Source organism: Musa acuminata, chromosome BXJ3-5, assembly GCF_036884655.1.
Source record: "Musa acuminata AAA Group cultivar baxijiao chromosome BXJ3-5, Cavendish_Baxijiao_AAA, whole genome shotgun sequence".
Classification (NCBI taxonomy): domain Eukaryota; kingdom Viridiplantae; phylum Streptophyta; class Magnoliopsida; order Zingiberales; family Musaceae; genus Musa; species Musa acuminata.
In genome coordinates this window covers 8732224-8751737 of record NC_088353.1, presented here as the reverse complement: position 1 = coordinate 8751737, position 19514 = coordinate 8732224, and positions in this window count along the sequence as shown.

The following is a 19514-nucleotide window of genomic DNA, read 5'->3' as shown; positions in this document are numbered from 1 at the left end:
TCCATCTCGGAAATTCCACCTTCATGTATGAGTAGTTTGTGTCACAATCTTGGTGTTGAATCTCGTATTTTGATGATGAAACCACTTGATATGTGTTTATGTTTTAATCTACGTTTTGAGTGATGTAGGATGCTTCGATCAAGATTAGACGATAAAGCAGAAAAAATCATGATGTGCTGGAGGAACATGTCAGAAGATTGGACGTCGGGCCGGTGGATCGGTCGACGTATCGATAGAAGGCTTTGGGCCGTGGACTTGGGCATCGGGCCAAGAAGAGTGGGTATTGTGCCAAGGATATCGGAGTTTCGGAATTAACTGACCGATTGGCCAATAGGCAGCAAGAGGGTGTTGGGAAATCATAGGGGGCGACATCATATGCGCAGCGGAAGAACAAGAAAACAAAAATCCCCGATTCCCAAAAAGATGTTCATCGTCGTGCGAAGATTGGTGCGCAAAATCCGTAAAAACACAAAACTGCGTATAGAGATTGTGTTACCTAGGGAGATCGTATATCCCTGTTTCCTTGCAGATCCTTAGGAGAGGGTGAAGGAGGTCAAGCGTCCTCCTCTCTAGCGGTGATCTACACAGCAGGGTTGCGACGACGCTCCTCAAAACTCCAGGCCTACTCTGAGGTGGAGAGGGAGAGGAGAATAGGAAGGGCAAGCAAAGACTCTAGCCTATGAGGCTGTGAATCCCTCCTATTTATAGAGATCCCGTGTCAAAACCCTAATGGGTCCTTTCCCTAGTGGGTATTGGATCTGCATCCAATAAGACAAGGGCTCCGTCAGATATCTCATATCCGAACCTCTACTCATCGCAATGCCTACCATATGTGTGTGACCCTCTAGGCCCAATATCGAGCTGGCCGTGAGTCATACCTGTCAGAACTCCTTCTAACTCAGTAGTGAATTATTATCTCTGTAATAATTCACTCGACTCATCGACTACGGAAGTACTAGGCCACTACGCCGTAGTCCCCAGACGATACAGGGGAATCCAATCCATTGGACCTGTCTGTCCTCAGTTACCATGTACCTATAGTCCCTCATCCATCTAATATCCCAGAGACCGTATATCGAGCATGGTGCTGTCAGACCCATACGGTTTCTACTCGAGTCTCGCTCTAATCGGATTCTCCCGGAGAACTCTTTCTCTCTCAACCCGAATGACCCTGGCCAGGGATTTGTCTGAGCAAGAACACATGGGATATTCCTCTCATGATACCGAGAGTGGATGATCCTCTATCGACACTCAATAGCCCTCGTAAGGTCGACTACCACTCCCAATGACCAGCTGTACTAGATCTAGGAACAACCAAACCTATAAGTCTGGTATCAAAGAGTGGAGCACTCATACAGGACATCCTTGGTGTCTCAAGTCTAAGAACCAGATACACCACTAGGACTACGGAATCGTTGTCTGACAATAAGGCATCATCAACCATCCAGCATTCCGTAAGCGGATCAATCAGTGAACTCATTCTCCAATGAGCACCTGTACTGTATCCCTAGTGTCCCTACACGAGTAGCTATGAGACCAGCTGCATCCATCATATGGACGGGTATACAGCACACCAGTCTATCCGTTTATCACGATGTCCCTCTCGAGTAACCTATGACCGGGATTATTTAGGATATGTGTTTAAAGGTGAATCGATCTCATTATCGTGATCTCATCACGATCCGATTCCCATTGCACAAATCCAAGGACATCACAATATATATGCTTCTATGCAATAGTTATAAAGTGATATACGCCAAAATATAATAAGCAAAAAGATTCTGTATCAAGTCACACGTGCCATCACTCACGTGATTGGCTTGCTGGGCACTTATGACTAGCAATCTCCCACTTGACCTAAAGCCAATCACCTATGTGTCTGATCCCCATCAGACTCCTGTGACGCTCATAGACAATCTGAGACAACGGCTTTGTCAATGGATCTGCAATGTTATCTTCGGATGGAACTCTTTCCACTACTACATCTCCTCGGGTTACAATCTCTCTTATAAGCTGGAACCTCCTCAGAACACTTCTGATGAGACCCGGGTTCCCTTATTTGAGTAATCACCCCATAGTTGTCGCAATATAAGGAAGTCGACTTGTCGCTATCTGTATCGACTCCCAAATCTGTGATGAACTTCTTCACCCAGACTCCCTCCTTTGCTGCATCTAATGCGGCAATGTACTCCGCCTCTGTGGTTGAGTCAGCAGTGGTATCTTGCTTGGAACTCTTCCAGCACACTGCTCCTCCATTCAAGGTGTACACATACCCTGAATTCGACTTGCTATCATCGACATCAGACTGAAAACTTGAGTCAGTGTAGCCTTCAACCTTAAGGCTATTACCTCCATATACTAGTAAAAGATCCTTAGTCCTTCTCAAGTACTTAAGGAGACACTTTACTGCTTTCCAGTGCTCCAAGCCTGGATCCGCCTGATACCTGCTCGTGACACTCAGAGCATGCGCTATATCAAGCCTAGTACATAGCATGGCATACATGATAGACCCTATTGCTGAGGCATAAGGTATCATATCCATGTTCGCCCTTTCTTCTGGAGTCTTTTGGGGATATACTCGTAGAAAGCGATATCCCATGTCTCATCGGTATGAGATCTCTCTTGGAATTTTCCATGCCAAACCTTTTGACAATAGTTTCTATGTACCTGGACTGGGACAAGCCAAGCATCCTTTTGGATCTATCTCTATAGATTCTAATCCCCAAGATATAAGATGCTTCTCCTAAGTCTTTCATGGAGAAGTGTCTAGATAACCAAGCCTTTATTGTGGATAGCATTCCTATGTCATTCCCAATGATGAGGATGTCATCCACATATAACACCAAAAAGCTAATAGCGCTCCCACTTACCTTTCTGTATACACAAGGCTCATCTTCGTTCTTAACGAAGTCATAAGATCTGATTGCCTCATCAAATCTTATGTTCCAACTTCGGGAAGCTTGCTTTAGTCCATAAATGGATCTAAGCAACCTACACACCTTATCTGGGCAGTTCTTGGACACGAATCCCTCAGGTTGCATCATATACACCTCCTCCTCCAGGTTCCCGTTGAGGAATGCGGTTTTCACATCCATCTGCCAGATCTCATAATCATAGTGTGCTGCAATAGCCAATAGAATTCTGATGGATTTTAGCATTGCTACGGGTGAGAAAGTTTCGTCGTAGTCAACACCTTGCCTTTGACGATACCCCTTAGCCACTAGCCTTGCTTTATAGGTCTCTACCTTTCCATCTACTCCGATCTTTTTTCTTAAAGATCCACTTGCAACCGATGGGTACAATACCTTCGGGTGCATCAACTAGGTTCCAAACCTTATTGGAGTACATAGAATCCATCTCAGAATTCATGGCTTCTTTCCACTTCCCGGAGTCTATACTCATAATAGTCTCCTCGTAGGTCTGAGGATCAATATCCTCTACATCCTCTGCTCTAATATGTCCCACATATCTCTCAGGAGGATGGGATACTCTATCAGACCTGCGTAAAGTTGATACTTGTGTATTAGGTACCTGAACAGACTCGGGCTGTAGAGTGGTGCTTGAGCTTGGTTCTCTAACTTCGCTCAACTCTATCATTCTCCCACTATCTCCGCCAAGAATGTGTTCCTTCTCAAGGAACACTGCTCTCTTAGCTACAAAGACCTTTTGGTCCTCGAGATGATAGAAATAATACCCACAAGTTTCCTTGGGGTGTCCCACAAATTTGCATCGCTCTGTTCTTGATTCTAACTTATCGGGGTTATGTCTTTTAATGTGGGCAGGGCAGCCCCAAATCTTAACAACCTTAAGATCAGACTTCTTCCCTTTCCATATCTCATATGGTGTAGACACTACCGACTTAGTTAGAACTATGTTCAGAAGGTAAGCTGCGGTCTCTAGAGCATATGCCTAGAATAAGATGGGTAGGTCAGCGAAACTAATCATGGACCATACCATATCTAATAATGTACGATTTCTCCTTTCAGAGACACCATTGAGCTGAGGTGTATAAGGAGGTGTCCATTGGGATAATATCCCATGGTCCTTGAGGAAGTGAGTAAACTCTGTACTTAAGTACTCACCTCCTCGATCTGATCGAAGAGTTTTGATACTCTTTCCAGTCTGGTTCTCCACCTCATTCTTATACTCTCTGAATTTCTCAAAGGCCTCGGACTTGTACTTCATTAAGTACACATATCCATACCTTGAGAAATCATCAGTAAATGTAATGAAGTAGGAGTAACCTCCAATGGCATGAGTTGACATGGGTCCACATACATCACTATGTATGAGTTCCAACAACTCAGTGGCTCTCTCTCCAGTTCCACTAAATGGAGAGTTGGTCAGTTTTCCACGAATGCAAGGCTCACAAGTTGCATATGACACATAGTCGAATGGATCTAGATATCCATCATTTAGCAACTTTTGAATCCTTCTTTCATGGATGTGACCTAGCCTACAATGCCACAGGTATGCACTGTTCAACTCATCTCGTTTCCTTTTGGACACATTTATATTCATGATATGTGGAGTGGTGTCTAACATAAATAAACCATTATGCAATGTTCCTTTCGTGATGATCTTATCATCTAATAATATCGAACAACCATTGTTCTCAAAAACAAATTTATATCCACTAACTGTTAAACATGAAATGGAGATAATGTTTTTGATAATAGAAGGAACAAAATAACATGCATCTAATGCAATAAAAGCTCCACTAGGCAGATGTAGGGCGACCTCGCCAACAGCTAATACAGCAACTTTTGCTCCATTACCCATCTTGAGGTCCATCTCGCCTCTCTCTAGTCTCCTAGGCCTTGCTAGAACCTGCAACGAATTGCATATATGATAAGCACTACCGGTATCTAATACCCATGTGTTATCATAAGAGTCTGACAAATGGAGACTGATCATGAATGTACCTGAAGCTTCATCAAGCTTTTGTTTCGCCCTTTCTGCAAGGTACTCTTTGCAGTTTCTCTTCCAGTGCCCATCTTTACCACAGTGGAAGCACTGGCCTTTGTCCTTTGTTGGGTCTTTCTTAGCAACCTTTGCTTTACCTTGTTTGCCTTTGCCCTTTCCCTTCTTAAGGGACCTTTCTGCTTTCCTTTTCTTTCTGGTCTCACCAGTGTAGAGAACTGGCTTCTCTTTCTTAATAGTACTCTCTGCCTCCCTCAACATATTGAGGAGCTCTGGGAGAGTCACCTCAAGCTTGTTCATATTAAAATTCATTATGAACTGTGAAAAGGAATCTGGTAGGGACTGAAGCACAATGTCCACACACAAGTTATCCTCTAGGACCATTCCTAGACCTGTGAGTTTCTCTATCCACTCAATCATCTTTAGGACATGGTTCTGAACCGGTGTCCCCTCAGTCATCCTAGCGCGGAAAAGGCTCTTGGATATCTCATATCGTTGAGTCCTTCCCTGTTCCTCAAACAATTTACGGACATGTAGGAGAATGGATCTGGCATCCATCTTTTCATGTTGTCTCTGTAACTCTGGAGTCATAGAGCCCAACATATAGCACTGAGCAAGAGTGGAGTCATCAATGTACTTCACGTAGCGAGCGATCTCATCCTCGCTTGCCCCTTCTTCGGGCGTAGGCATCACTGTATCAAGGACGTACACGATTTTCTCCGCTGTGAGAACAATTCTCAAGTTACGGAGCCAATCCGTATAATTTGGACCAGTGAGGCGGTTGACATCAAGTATGCCACGTAAGGGATTTGAAAGCGACATTTTCTGAAAATAAAGATGTAGCAAAAATGAATAACATGCAGATTTTGCAAGAAATAAACTATCAAGATATGGACTTCTATCTTAATATGCTCCCACTATTTTACTAACGAGTCACGCGACACCCTCAGCACGTGAAACGAAAGTCTCCGGCAGACTTCTAGTGGGGATCAGGATCCAATCAGCGTCTTAGTGTAACCTCGAGGGACTCGACCAATCACACTAAGCCTAAAAGGTAGACAACTCTTGCCGATCACAACTCCTTGTGATTCCCGTCCTGTTCGGCCTCCGAATCATCATGGCCTCGAGGGACTCGACCAACCATGATGCTCGGTTAAGTCAACACCTTCGTTACAAGATGAGTCTGATTTGATGATATACCCTCGAGGGACTCGACCAAGCATATCATGTCCTCAAGTCACCGGTGACATCTCTATGTCGTAAGCAAGATAGCGAATCGCGATATAGGTGAGTCTCGAGGGACTCGACCAACTCAACCTACACCGGGATTCGGTTCCTACTCATAACGATGGAAGGCCACGTGGGTCAATCTAATTGCCTCACGTTTACCGACTTAATATTATCGAGAGATGTTTCTATGATTTGGTCTCCTAATATGACATGTCACACATATGCATATTTAATATATATCTACATCGCATGCAAATATATATACATATCTAGTATGTATATAAGCAATCACACCAGATGATCATGGACCACAACCTAATATGATTAGGCCCGAGCCAGTAGGCCTAATCACTCACATCAAGATCTATGTGTGCAACGGTGCATCTCTATGCCTTGTGATCGTCCATCTCGTCCTCGTCGGTTCCGTCGACATCTTGATGCATCTCCATGCATCACGATCGTCCGTCTCGTGGGTCCCGCTATGGCATCCACGCTCCCGCTGCGCCTCCTCATGTGATTACAACTTAATCATAGGTACGCAGGCCCGACAATAAACGAGAAATATAATGGAGGTTCGCAGACCTCAATAATAATAATCACAAGTACACACATCACACGGTCCATGATCATCCGTCCACACATCATACATCACATGTATAAATAATCATCATCATGTAGGACTACTAGATAATAATAAAAAATAATAATCAACTAAACCTTTTAATTAATTAATATTTTCTGAAATCAGGGATATATAGGGAATTTCTCAATTCCTAAGGGTATTTTCGTAATTTGGACAAAAGACAGAAACTGGAATTTCTCAAATTCCGAGGGGCAAAACTGTCTTTTGCCCAGAAAACCCTAATACCCTTTGCCCTTTTTTGCTGCTGCCGCCGCCGCCACCCTGCCGGCGGCGGCCTGTGCGGCGGGGCGAGGGCACTACCCTCGCCTGCAGGCGGCACGCCCGCTAGCGGCGATGCCACTGCGGGTGGGCGCCCCCTTCGGGCGCCGCTACCTCCGCAGACGGTGCTGTACCGCCGGGCGGCCGCCCCTGTGGGGGGTTTCGCCCGCGGGAGCAGCGGCGGCAGGCGCCGCTTCCTTTCGGCGGCAGGCGCCGCTTCCCTGCGGCGCCTCTGCCCGTGGGTTGCCAGCCCCGCCAGCAGCAAGCCTGCTGCAAGCAGACCGCCGGCCGGCTGCTGCAGGCACAGCGCTTGCGCATGCGCCGGCGCTGTGCTGCCTGGCTGCGGCTGCAGTTGCGGCTGCCGCTGCAGGTGGCAGATCGAGGGCAGCAACTGTTGCTGCCCTTCCTCGCTTTTGCGTCAACGATTTTGACGTCAATATTCTTCCTAAACACAACACACGCAGTTCAAAACCAATCATTCGCACGAACAACCTGGCTCTGATACCACTGTTGGGAAATCATAGGGGGCAACATCATATGCGCAGCGGAAGAACAAGAAAACAAAAATCCCCGATTCCCAAAAAGATGTTCATCGTTGTGCGAAGATTGGTGCGCAAAATCCGCAAAAACACAAAACTACGTATAGAGATTGTGTTACCTAGGGAGATCGTATATCCCTGTTTCCTTGTAGATCCTTAGGAGAGGGTGAAGGAGGTCAAGCGTCCTCCTCTCTAGCGGTGATCCACACAGCAGGGTTGCGACGACGCTCCTCAAAACTCCAGGCCTACTCTGAGGTGGAGAGGGAGAGGAGAATAGGAAGGGCAAGCAAAGACTCTAGCCTATGAGGCTGTGAATCCCTCCTATTTATAGAGATCCCGTGTCAAAACCCTAATGGGTCCTTTCCCTAGTGGGTATTGGATCTGCATCCAATAAGACAAGGGCTCCGTCGGATATCTCATATCCGAACCTCTACTCATCGCAATGCCTACCATATGTGTGTGACCCTCTAGGCCCAATATCGAGCTGGCCGTGAGTCATACCTGTCAGAACTCCTTCTAACTCAGTGAATTATTATCTCTGTAATAATTCACTCGACTCATCGACTACGGAAGTACTAGGCCACTACGCCGTAGTCCCCAGACGATACAGGGGAATCCAATCCATTGGACCTGTCTGTCCTCAGTTACCATGTACCTATAGTCCCTCATCCATCTAATATCCCAGAGACCGTATATCGAGCATGGTGCTGTCAGACCCATACGGTTTCTACTCGAGTCTCGCTCTAATCGGATTCTCCTGGAGAACTCTTTCTCTCTCAACCCGAATGACCCTGGCCAGGGATTTGTCTGAGCAAGAACACATGGGATATTCCTCTCATGATACCGAGAGTGGATGATCCTCTATCGACACTCAATAGCCCTCGTAAGGTCGACTACCACTCCCAATGACCAGCTGTACTAGATCTGGGAACAGCCAAACCTATAAGTCTGGTATCAAAGAGTGGAGCACTCATACAGGACATCCTTGGTGTCTCAAGTCTAAGAACCAGATACACCACTAGGACTACGGAATCGTTGTCTGACAATAAGGCATCATCAACCATCCAGCATTCCGTAAGCGGATCAATCAGTGAACTCATTCTCCAATGAGCACCTGTACTGTATCCCTAGTGTCCCTACACGAGCAGCTATGAGACCAGCTGCATCCATCATATGGACGGGTATACAGCACACCAGTCTATCCGGTTATCACGATGTCCCTCTCGAGTAACCTATGACCGGGATTATTTAGGATATGTGTTTAAAGGTGAATCGATCTCATTATCGTGATCTCATCACGATCCGATTCCCATTGCACAAATCCAAGGACATCCCAATATATATGCTTCTATGCAATAGTTATAAAGTGATATACGCCAAAATATAATAAGCAAAAAGATTCTGTATCAAGTCACACGTGCCATCACTCACGTGATTGGCTTGCTGGGCACTTATGACTAGCAATGGGGACGATGCGCCGAATAATCGAACGAAGCGTCGAGGGACCAATGACATGCCGGACAACTTGGTTAATTGCTTAGGATTAATTATCTCAATCAAAGTTTTGTTTTACATGTGCAGGATTAACTACAATGGAAGAAAGACATGCAGCAGGAGTTGTGCCGGAATCAAGACCTTGATCATGTTGGGGGTTCGAGAGTTCGACGGAAGTCCGAATGGTCGTCGGAGGTTCTGCGAGAACAAATCTGAGAAGTCTAGGAGCTTGCCAAAGAAGCTCATCGGAACTCGCCAAGTGGATCGTCGCAAGTCCAGGAGTTGGCCGGAAGTCCGCTAGAGCATCACCGAAGGCTCGTCGGATGTTCACCGGAAGTTCGTCGGAAGCTCGCCGGAAGAAGCGATTGACGCACCGGAGCAAGTTGCAGTAAATGTCTTAAGAAATATCATAGTTAGCATGTAGATTAAGTTAGGAATGAGAGGTGATCCCATTAACTTAATATGGGGGCAATTGGGCCCATGATGGACCCAAATTGGGTCGAATGGATCAACCCATTCGGACCAGAATTCCTGCTAGGCGGTGGCACTGCTAGGGTCGACGGTGGCACCGCCCATGAGATGGTCTCCCAAGAAAGCTGGGTGGTGGAACCGCCCCAGTCAAGCGGTGGCACTGCCTGGGCTCAGTCTCCGAGTGAGACTGGGTGGTGCAACCACTCCTGTCAGGCGGTGGCACTGCCCAGAGGCTCAATCTCCGAGCTGCTAGGCGGTTGTACACCCGAGAGCCCGGTATCATAGCCCTTAATCCTAACAATTAGTATCAGAGCTTGATATTTCTCATTTCGGATTTACATCCAAGAGAAATGGCTCTTCATGGCTTTCAAGAGGGCTTATCGGTTGTTCGTCTTGTTAGGACCGGAGCGGCACTAAGAGGGGGGGGTGAATTAGTGCAATGGTAAAGTATGATAAACTTTCGACGATTTAAACACTTACGGAAACTTCGTACGATAAAAGCAACGTTTTGTTTGAAACCGTTTCGATTGCGTTTTAAATTGAAGGCATATGTAAGAAAGAGACAAAGAAGTAGAGTATCAAATTGAAGATGGTTTGCAGTAATATAAATGACAATAAGATAAATGCAAACCAGAGAAGACGATAGTTTATAGTGGTTCGGTCAATCGTGACCTACATCCACTCCTCCGATTCCTCTTCCGTCGAGGCCACCGTCATCCACTAATGATCTTCCTTTGCTAGGCGAAGATCAACCTCCTTTTTACACCCCTCTTACAACCTCTTACAAGTGGTTCACCCTTTTACAAAGATTTCAATGAAAAGAAAGGAGGTGAACACTCAAGCTATTGAAAACAAGACTTTTCCTAAAGCTTTTCTCAACTTCTAGCTTCTCAAAAGGTTGTATTCTCTGCTGAGAATTGAGGGGTATTTATAGGCCCCAAGAGGATTCAAATTTGGGCTCCAAAATTTGAATTCTCTTGGGTTTCCGAGGCTGGCAGTGCCACCGCCTGTCAGTGTCAGACACTGACAGTGGACTGGCGGTGCCACCGCCCAACCAAGCGGTGCCACCGCCCAGCTCTCGGGTGCTGGGCAGTGCCACCGCCTAGGCCAATTCAGCTCACTGGTTGGGCTCCAAACTTGGCCCAAACCAGTCCAAACTCGGGCCCAATTGGCCCTTACTTGGGTTATAGGATTAACACCTAATCCTAACCCTAATTAACATGCTAACTACGAATTTAAAGACATTTTCTAAGCTATTACAAAGTCCGTAAGTCAAGACTTCTTCCGGCGAGCTTCCGGTGAACTTCCGACGGTTTTCCGATAAACTCTCGGAAACCATTCTGCGGACTCCCGGCAAGCTCCTAGACTTCACATTTTGATCTTGGCGAGTTCCAACGAGCTTCTTCGGCAAGCTCCGATCTTTCTCGGAGAGCTCCGTGAACTTCCAACGAACCTTCTGGTGAGCTTCCGAAAAACCCTTCAGCAAGCTCCCTACTCATTCTCGACTAGTTCCGGCAGCATTCCCGACGAACCTTCGGACTTCCGTCGAACTCTCGAACTCCCAACGAATCCTTCGCACTTGACTCCGATACTTTATTTCGCTTTATATCTTCATCATTATCGTAGTTAATCCTACACACACAAGCCAAAACTCTACTCCGATCTAGACAATTATTACAACGTGAATTGACATTATGTTGCCCGGCACGTCATTGTTTGGCGCTTCATCCGATTCTTCAGCACATCGTCCTCTCTTACGGCTTGTTGCCCAATCGGCAATTGACCTCCGTAACCCCGATATCCTTGGCGCAATTTCGCTCTCTTTGGCCCGATGCCCGACGTTTGAAGCCTTCTGCCGTCCAATACCCTGATGTGATCTCCTCCGGCGCAACGTCAATTCCTCCTACGTCAACTGTCTAATCCTGATCGAGTAGACCTACATCACTCAAAATGCAGTTTAGATTATAAACACATATCAAGTGGTTTCGTCATCAAAATACGAGATTCAACACGTCCACCATTGTTTAACGGATTGGACTACACTTATTGGAAAACTCGAATGAGAATTTTCTTGATTTCTATGAATTTGGATTTATGGAATATTGTTGAAAACGGTTTTCAACTTCCCTCTAAACCAATGAACGAATGGTCAGATATGGAGAAGAAGTATTTTTCTTTAAACGCAAAGGCTATGAATGCCTTGTTTTGTGCCTTGGACAAAAATGAGTTTAATCGGGTTTCTATGTGTGAAACGGTTTTTGATATTTGGCGAACACTTGAAATCACGCACGAGGGAACTAGTAGAGTCAAAGACTCGAAAGTTAATATTTTATTGCATGATTTTGAGCTTTTTCGAATACAACCAAGCGAGACTATAGGCGACATATACACCCGTTTCACGGATGTCATCAATAATCTAAGAGTTCTTAGTAAATCTTTTTTGAATTTTGATCTCGTAAGTAAGATCTTAAGATCCCTTCCAAAAGGGTGGGATCCTAAAATAACTGCAATACAAGAGATAAAAAATTTAAATGATTTTCCATTAGAAGAATTAATTGGGTCATTAATGACCTATGAAATGAAACTTTTAGAACATTTTGAACCCGATGTGCACTTGAACCACCTTCCAAAGAATAGGAAGGATTTGGAACTCCGGACAAATGAATACCACTTGAGCGATGACTCAAGTGATGAGGACAATGATGAACTTGAACTTCGAACACTAAATCTTAATAAGTTTATTAAATAAAAATCTAAAATAAACAATGAACTTAAACGGAGGAAGAGGCCAAAAAAGAGGAAGGCAACCAAGGATGAATCAAGAACTTCCAAAGGTGAAACGATGAATTGGGCTTTGACGGGCTTCGACTATAAGGTAAGTAACTCAACTCTCTTGAATTATTTTGAAATTACTTGAAGTTTTTCATGAGTGCTTAATTTAGATAGTAGGAATAGGAAATAAAAAATTGTTTTTCATTTTAGCATCTTTGAAAAATTAAAAATTTGATCATGAAAAGTATATTGCTAAGGTTTCATGCATGTTATGTTTTGAAATGTTGAATGATGTATGCAGCATTAGGGATGATAATTATATGATATGTGATAATGCTTAGGATTAATCTATGCATGTGTATCTTGATGATTTTATGTTATGTATGAGATTTTGAAGTAAATGTTGATTTGAAACTCTCATTTTAGATTAACATGTTTTTGGTCTAATCGTTTTTATGACGAATTAAGATGATATTCTCATGACATAGTGCATGTACATCTATATATGAATTTCTTGATAGTCTTTTGATCATAGATGTGATATCATGATGTGTTTGGTCTTGACGGCTTCATGACGAAACTTATGTTTCGATTTTAAATGATGATATATGTTTTCACAAAAGATTTGAATACCCTCACATGAAATCAATTGTATGAAATGGAAATGAAATTTCTATCCTATTGAGATTAATGAATTTATTTTACCAATCTTGTGAATCTCATGAAAATAAACATGATGAATATTTTGAAAATAAATGAGTGTTTCATGCATTTGGTCTTAATGATTTCTCTTGAACATACTTTTTGAAATCATACTTGATGATGAATATCAAGATATTAAAAGGATATTATCATGGAATCATGCTTTATGATTTGTTTTATGAAATTTACCTTTCCATCTTAAATGTTGACACTTATTTTATTAAAGGTAAAGGCATGCTTATAAGAAGCAAATCACATGAATAAAAATTTATAAAAATGAAATGCGATCCTCTATCTTATTGATTTTTTAATAAATCTATGCTTGTCATGTACGAATTTATTGAATGTGACTTTGAGGATGATTTTGGATTTCACAAATGCTTGATTCATACTTGTGATATGAGACACATTTTAAATATGAATCATGTTCAATTCTTCAATCATGTTATATCTCCCTTAATTCAGTTTGTTCTCCTAGATTTATTTACCAAAGAGGAGAATCTTCTGAAAATGAAATGATACAAATGAATCACTTATCGATATATCTTTTTGAAATATCTTTTTAATGTGATGTTGATAATTTGACATGCTTGTTGGAATTCATGACATGAGATAATTGAATCATTGACTTACCCTGGCTTGAAAATAGATGTTTAAAATCTTGCTTGATGAGTTGTTTTATAAGATTTTGCCTTTATGTCTTGAACTTTCATACTTATCTTGATTTGGCATATAATGACTAAGGCATGCTTAGATGAAAAAGAATCACTTAAAAAATGATTTTTCCATCTGATCGAGATTAATGATTTCATGATATTTTGTGAATCTCAAAATTGATTTTGATGACTTGATTATGAATTTCAAGTTAACGATTTGATTTGAATGAGTTTTATCTAAATCATAATCTTGATCTTGCAAAATTGGAATCACAAATAATATCTTTTGGTATTCATGAATTGATACTCACAATATGAAAGTATTAGTATTCATGACTTGAATTTGATTGAAACATTGCATGCTTAAATTAATCATTCTCCTATGTTTCAAAAATTCTTTAAATGCCTTGTGTGATGATTGAAAATTAATTTGCTTTATGATAAATCTATGTATACCATTTTGAATCTCTTGAAAGTAATGTTGAGATTTTGATGAATTTGACGATTTGAATTTGAATGAGTTTGTATTCGAATTATGATCTTGACTTCTTGGATTTACTACTTGAGATTATTTTTTTTACAATCTCTTCTTTGTACACCTACAATTTTTGTTATTTATAAAAAGAAGATATTTGATAAAATGAATCATTGTTGACTTAATGTTTAGTATCATGAATACTTTATTATCATATGTGAAAATAATGATAAATATTTTAAAAATAAATGTTTGTATCATGTTAGATGATTTTACATTTTGTGCATGATGAGTTATAGTGATGATTGAAACAATGATTGAAATGATATGAATGATGATTTGAAATCATCCATATAATGATGAGTTTATATATTTTGAAAATATATATGATGATTTGGTATTATGCATGCAATAATGATACACGCAATGATGAAATATTCATGATAAAATTATTATTTTGATATTCATGACTTGAATCTTCCTTTCTTTTTGCCAATGACAAAGGGAGAGAAAGAGTTGCTAATGTGCTATCTTGAATTGATGTAAAGAGCCATCTCAAAGAGAAATTAGCTACCTTGCACAAGTCAAGAAAATGCAAAAACTTGCTTACTTTCTTGCATATTTAAAGAAAAGATACAAATGTAACACTTGCCAAATTGTTTGCTTGCCTCATGTAAAACATGGTCCCTTGCTAGTTTGGTATTTTGCTAAGGAAGCAAAAATGACACTTCTCAAAAGAGAAGAAAGAGCTTGCTTTCTTGAACATCTTTAATTTGCTAGCTAGCATGATGTACAATTTGCTAGCACATTGCAAAGAAATACTATCATGCACATTGCAAAGAAAAGCAAATATGCCAACTTGCACATCTTTAAATTTGCTAACTTGTATATAGTAAAACTTGCATATTGTAAAAGTTGCTAGCTTGTAGAGAAGCAAAGAATTACTATCTCGAAAGAAGCAAAAAATGCAAAACTTAGAAAACTTCCAATATAATTGCTCTTGCCATGCTTTGTATCAAAAATAGGTTGATATCCTTAAAAGCATCGCATTAAATTTTTTAGTGTATCGCAATGTATCACATGTATCACAAATTGAAAGTTTTGAGACTATTATCATATCGTGTTTAACAATTGATATCTTTCATTAATATGATAAATTATCATCTCATGATGTATCGCATAATGATATCATGATTTACGATTGTATCATGTGATCCTTGGTGAAATTTCATATTGATATCCTTCATGAAATGATTTCTTTGCATTATTGTCTTGTATGCATCATATGTTGATTGAAATATTGATTGATGCAAAGTTGATGTAAAAGTCTAAATCATTGGTTCCTCTCCTTCTTTTTGACATTGACAAAGGGGGAGAAAGTTATGGCTAGCTTGCACACTTGAATGAAGAATTTGCTAGCTCGATCATTGTAATGAAGAAATTTGCTACAAACATCATAAATATTGTTACTTGCAAAGAAAAGCAAAGTGCAATCTTGCACAAAAATTAAAGTGTTGAATTGCCATGATTGAACTTAAGAATCTAGCTATGCTTTTGTGCTTATATGTTATGATGAAAATCTAACTTCATATTGTAAAAACTTGCATATCTTTTAAAATAGCTAGAGCTACTTCTCCTTTTTGTTGATGACATAGGGGGAGAAGTATATTGATGACTTCATGCATTGAATTGAATATTTTATATATATTTGCATGATGGTTTAAATGTTTTTCATAACATGTGATGAATGTTACTTGGATTTGAGATACTTCAAGTGTTCTATCAATGGCATATTGATAGGGGGAGTTTGGTTAAACTCCGGGGAGTTAAGGTTAACTCCGTTAGTCATCATCAAAAAGGGGGAGATTGTTGAATCTCGGATTTTGATGATGAATCTAATTGATTGTGTTAATATGTTTAACTGCATTTTGAGTGATGCAGGTCTACTCGATCAGGATTAGACAGTTAACGTAGGAGGAATTGACGTTGCGCTGGAGGAGATCACGTTAGGATATTGGTTGGCAGAAGGCTTCGGACGTCGGGCATCGGGCCAAGAACGGAATTGTGCTAAGGATATCGGGGTTGCGGAGGTCAACCGTCGATTGGGCAACAAGCCACAAGAGAGGACGATGCACTGAAGAATTAGACAAAGCGCCAACCAATGACGTGCCGGGCAACAGAATGTCAATTCACGTTGTAATAATTGTCTAGATCAGAGTAGAGTTTTAGCTTGTGTGTGCAGGATTAACTATGATAACGACGAAGACATAAAGAAAAACAAAGTGTCAGAGTCAAGTGCGAAGGATTTATTACGAGTTCGAGAGTTCGACGGAAGTCTGAAGGTTCATCAGGAATGCTGCCGGAACTAGCCGAGAACGAGTAGGGAGCTTGCCGAAGGGTTTTTCGAAAGCTCGCCGAAAGGTTCGTTGGAAGTTAATGGAGATCGCCGAGAAAGATCAGAGCTTGCCGAAGAAGCTCGTTGGAACTCGCCAAGATCAAATCGTGAAGTCTAGGAGCTTGCCGGGAGTCCGTAGAATGGTTTTCGAGAGTTCGTCGGAAGACTGCCGGAAGTTCACCGGAAGCTCACCGAAAAAAGTCTTGACTTACTGTCACGGACTTAGTTGGTTTTGCCTAAGTCGTGTGGCACCCTTGCGTGTCCGTCCGCAAATGTCAGCCTCCCCGAAGCCTCCCATTGTCCCTTAGGACCAACAAATGAGAGAACGGGTTAGAGAGAACGCCTCAATCGGGATCTACAAGCAAACATCTCCGAAAAACACTTCATAGACAATGCAAATTACAAACATACTTCATAAGCTTTGAACAGTGGCACAATAAAGGGTAAAATGGTCCATTACAGACCGAAAATCTCTCACACATGTCCACATGACACAACCTTTATTTATAAGCCTAAAGAGGCCACCAACCCAACTAAAATGGGACTATTAAGCCTTCGACCGCCCCTCTAAATGCTGTACAAGGCATGAACATGCCAAAAGACACGGACATACATAAGCATTACATCAAACATCCTGTTTAGAAGTTTGTCCGTGACATTACGGACTTTGTAATAGCTTAGGAAATGTCTTTAAATTCGTAGTTAGCACGTTAATTAGGGTTAGGATTAGGTGTCAATCCTATAACCCAAGTAGGGGCCAATTAGGCCCGAGTTCGGACTAGTTTGGGCCAAGTTTGGAGCCCAACTAGTGAGCTGAAATAGTGTAGGCGGTGGCACCGCCAGATTAGGCGGTGGCACCGCCCAGAACCCGAGAACCGAGCGATGGCACCGCTGGACTGAGCGGTGGCACCGCCCAGCACCCGAGAGGTCCGGCGGTGGCACCGCCAGTACACTGTCAATGTCCGACACTAATAGGCGGTGGCACCACCACCGACAAGCGGTGGCACCGCTAGCCTTGGAAACCCAAGAGAATTCAAAATTTGGAGCCCAAATTTGAATCCTCTTGGGGCCTATAAATACCCCAAAATTCTCAGCTAAGATCACAACCTTTGAGAAACAAGAAATTGAGATAAAAGTCTTAGCAAAGCCTTTAGTAAGTTTTTGTTTTCAATAGCTTGAGTGTTCACCTCCCTCTTTCTCTTTGAAAATTTGTAAGAGTGTGAACCACTTGTAAAAAGTTGTAAGAGAGGTATTTGTCCTTCCCCTTCAAAGTGATTTGCTAGTGGAAGTTGGGAGCCTCTTCGAAGAAGGCTTCACAAGTGGATGTAGGTCATTTTGACCGAACCACTTTAAATTGGTGTGTTCTCTGGTTTGCATTTACTTATTGCTATTTACCTTACAACAAACCTTCATACGTGCTTTACTTCCTCATTACTTTTGCTGCACATCTTTACAAACACGCTTTCAAGATAAGCACTTCCGAGTTCGGTTTTTTATCGTACGAAAGATTTTTCCAAAATCGAAGTTTTAATCCACTGCACTAATTCACCCCCCCCCCCTCTTAGTGCCGCTCCGATCCTAACACCAACGAGGTCACCAACATCCACTAGAGGCCTTCCTTCAATAGGCGAAGGCCAACCACCCTTTTACAGTTTCACTCCTTTTGACGGGCTTAGGAGACAACCCTTACAAACTTTTCTCTCCTCTCTTGAAAGATCAAAACTTGGAAGAAAAGAGGGAGGAGAACTTCTAGACTTTACATCACTTTTGAGCTCTAAAATCATAGAGTAAGATCAAGCTTTCGGTGCCCTTTAATGCAGGAAAGGGTGGGGTATTTAAAGGCCCCAAACCAGTTTGAATTCCGAGCTCAAAACTGTCATCTCCCGGAATTCTGGGTCTGACGGTTGCACCGCCTGGCAGAGCTCGGAGACTTAGCCTCTGGGTGGTGCCACCTCCTATTAGGGGTGGTTGCACTGCTTGGCAGAGCTCAGAGACTGAGCCTTGGGCGGTGCCACCGCTGGCCAAGAAATTTGGGTCCGAATGGGCTGATCCATTCGGCCCAATTTGGGTCTATCAAGGGCCCAATTGCCCTAAGATTAAGTTAATGAGATCACCACCCATTTGTAACTTAATCATAGTGCTAGCTATGATATTTTTTAAGACATTTACTACAGCTTGCTCCGGTGCGTCAATCGCTTCTTTCGGCAAGCTTCCGGCGAACTTCCATTGATCATCCGATGAACCCTCGGTGATGGTCCTATGAACTTCCGGCAAACTCCTAGACTTGCGACGATCCACTCGGCGAGTTCCAACTAGCTTCTTATGGCAAGCTCCTGGACTTCTAGGATTTGTTCCCGTAGAACCTCCGACGACCGTCTGGACTTCCGTCGAACTCTCGAACTCCCAATGTGATCATAGTCTTGACTTCGACGCAACTCCTACTGCATGCCTTACTTTCATCGTAGTTAATCCTACACACTTATCTCAACATATGGATTAGATAACAAATGACAATTGACTTCATCGTCAAAATCCGAGATTCAACAATCTCCCCCTTTTTGATGATAACAATCAATTGATAACGGAGTTAACCTTAACTCCCCCTATCTATATGCCATACTTGAGATAAGTCATTCTTGAATTCAAGGCCTTTGAATTCAATAGACTTATTGATAAGTTAAGAACTCTTAACCTTATCAATTACTCCCATCATGATTCCTATCATGATGTATCTTACTGAAAATGATGTCAAGACTTGACATCCATTCTCAAGTTTTACATTTCGAATATGAATGATGGTAGCAGTTCAACATAAGATATCAATATGTAAATTTATAATTTAAGCTTTTGATATCTTAACGTAAAGGAAACATTTCAAGTGTTTAGCAATCGTAGCATCACATGGCAAGATATCAACAAGTAAAGTTGCTATGCAAGTTTTTGATATTTTATCATG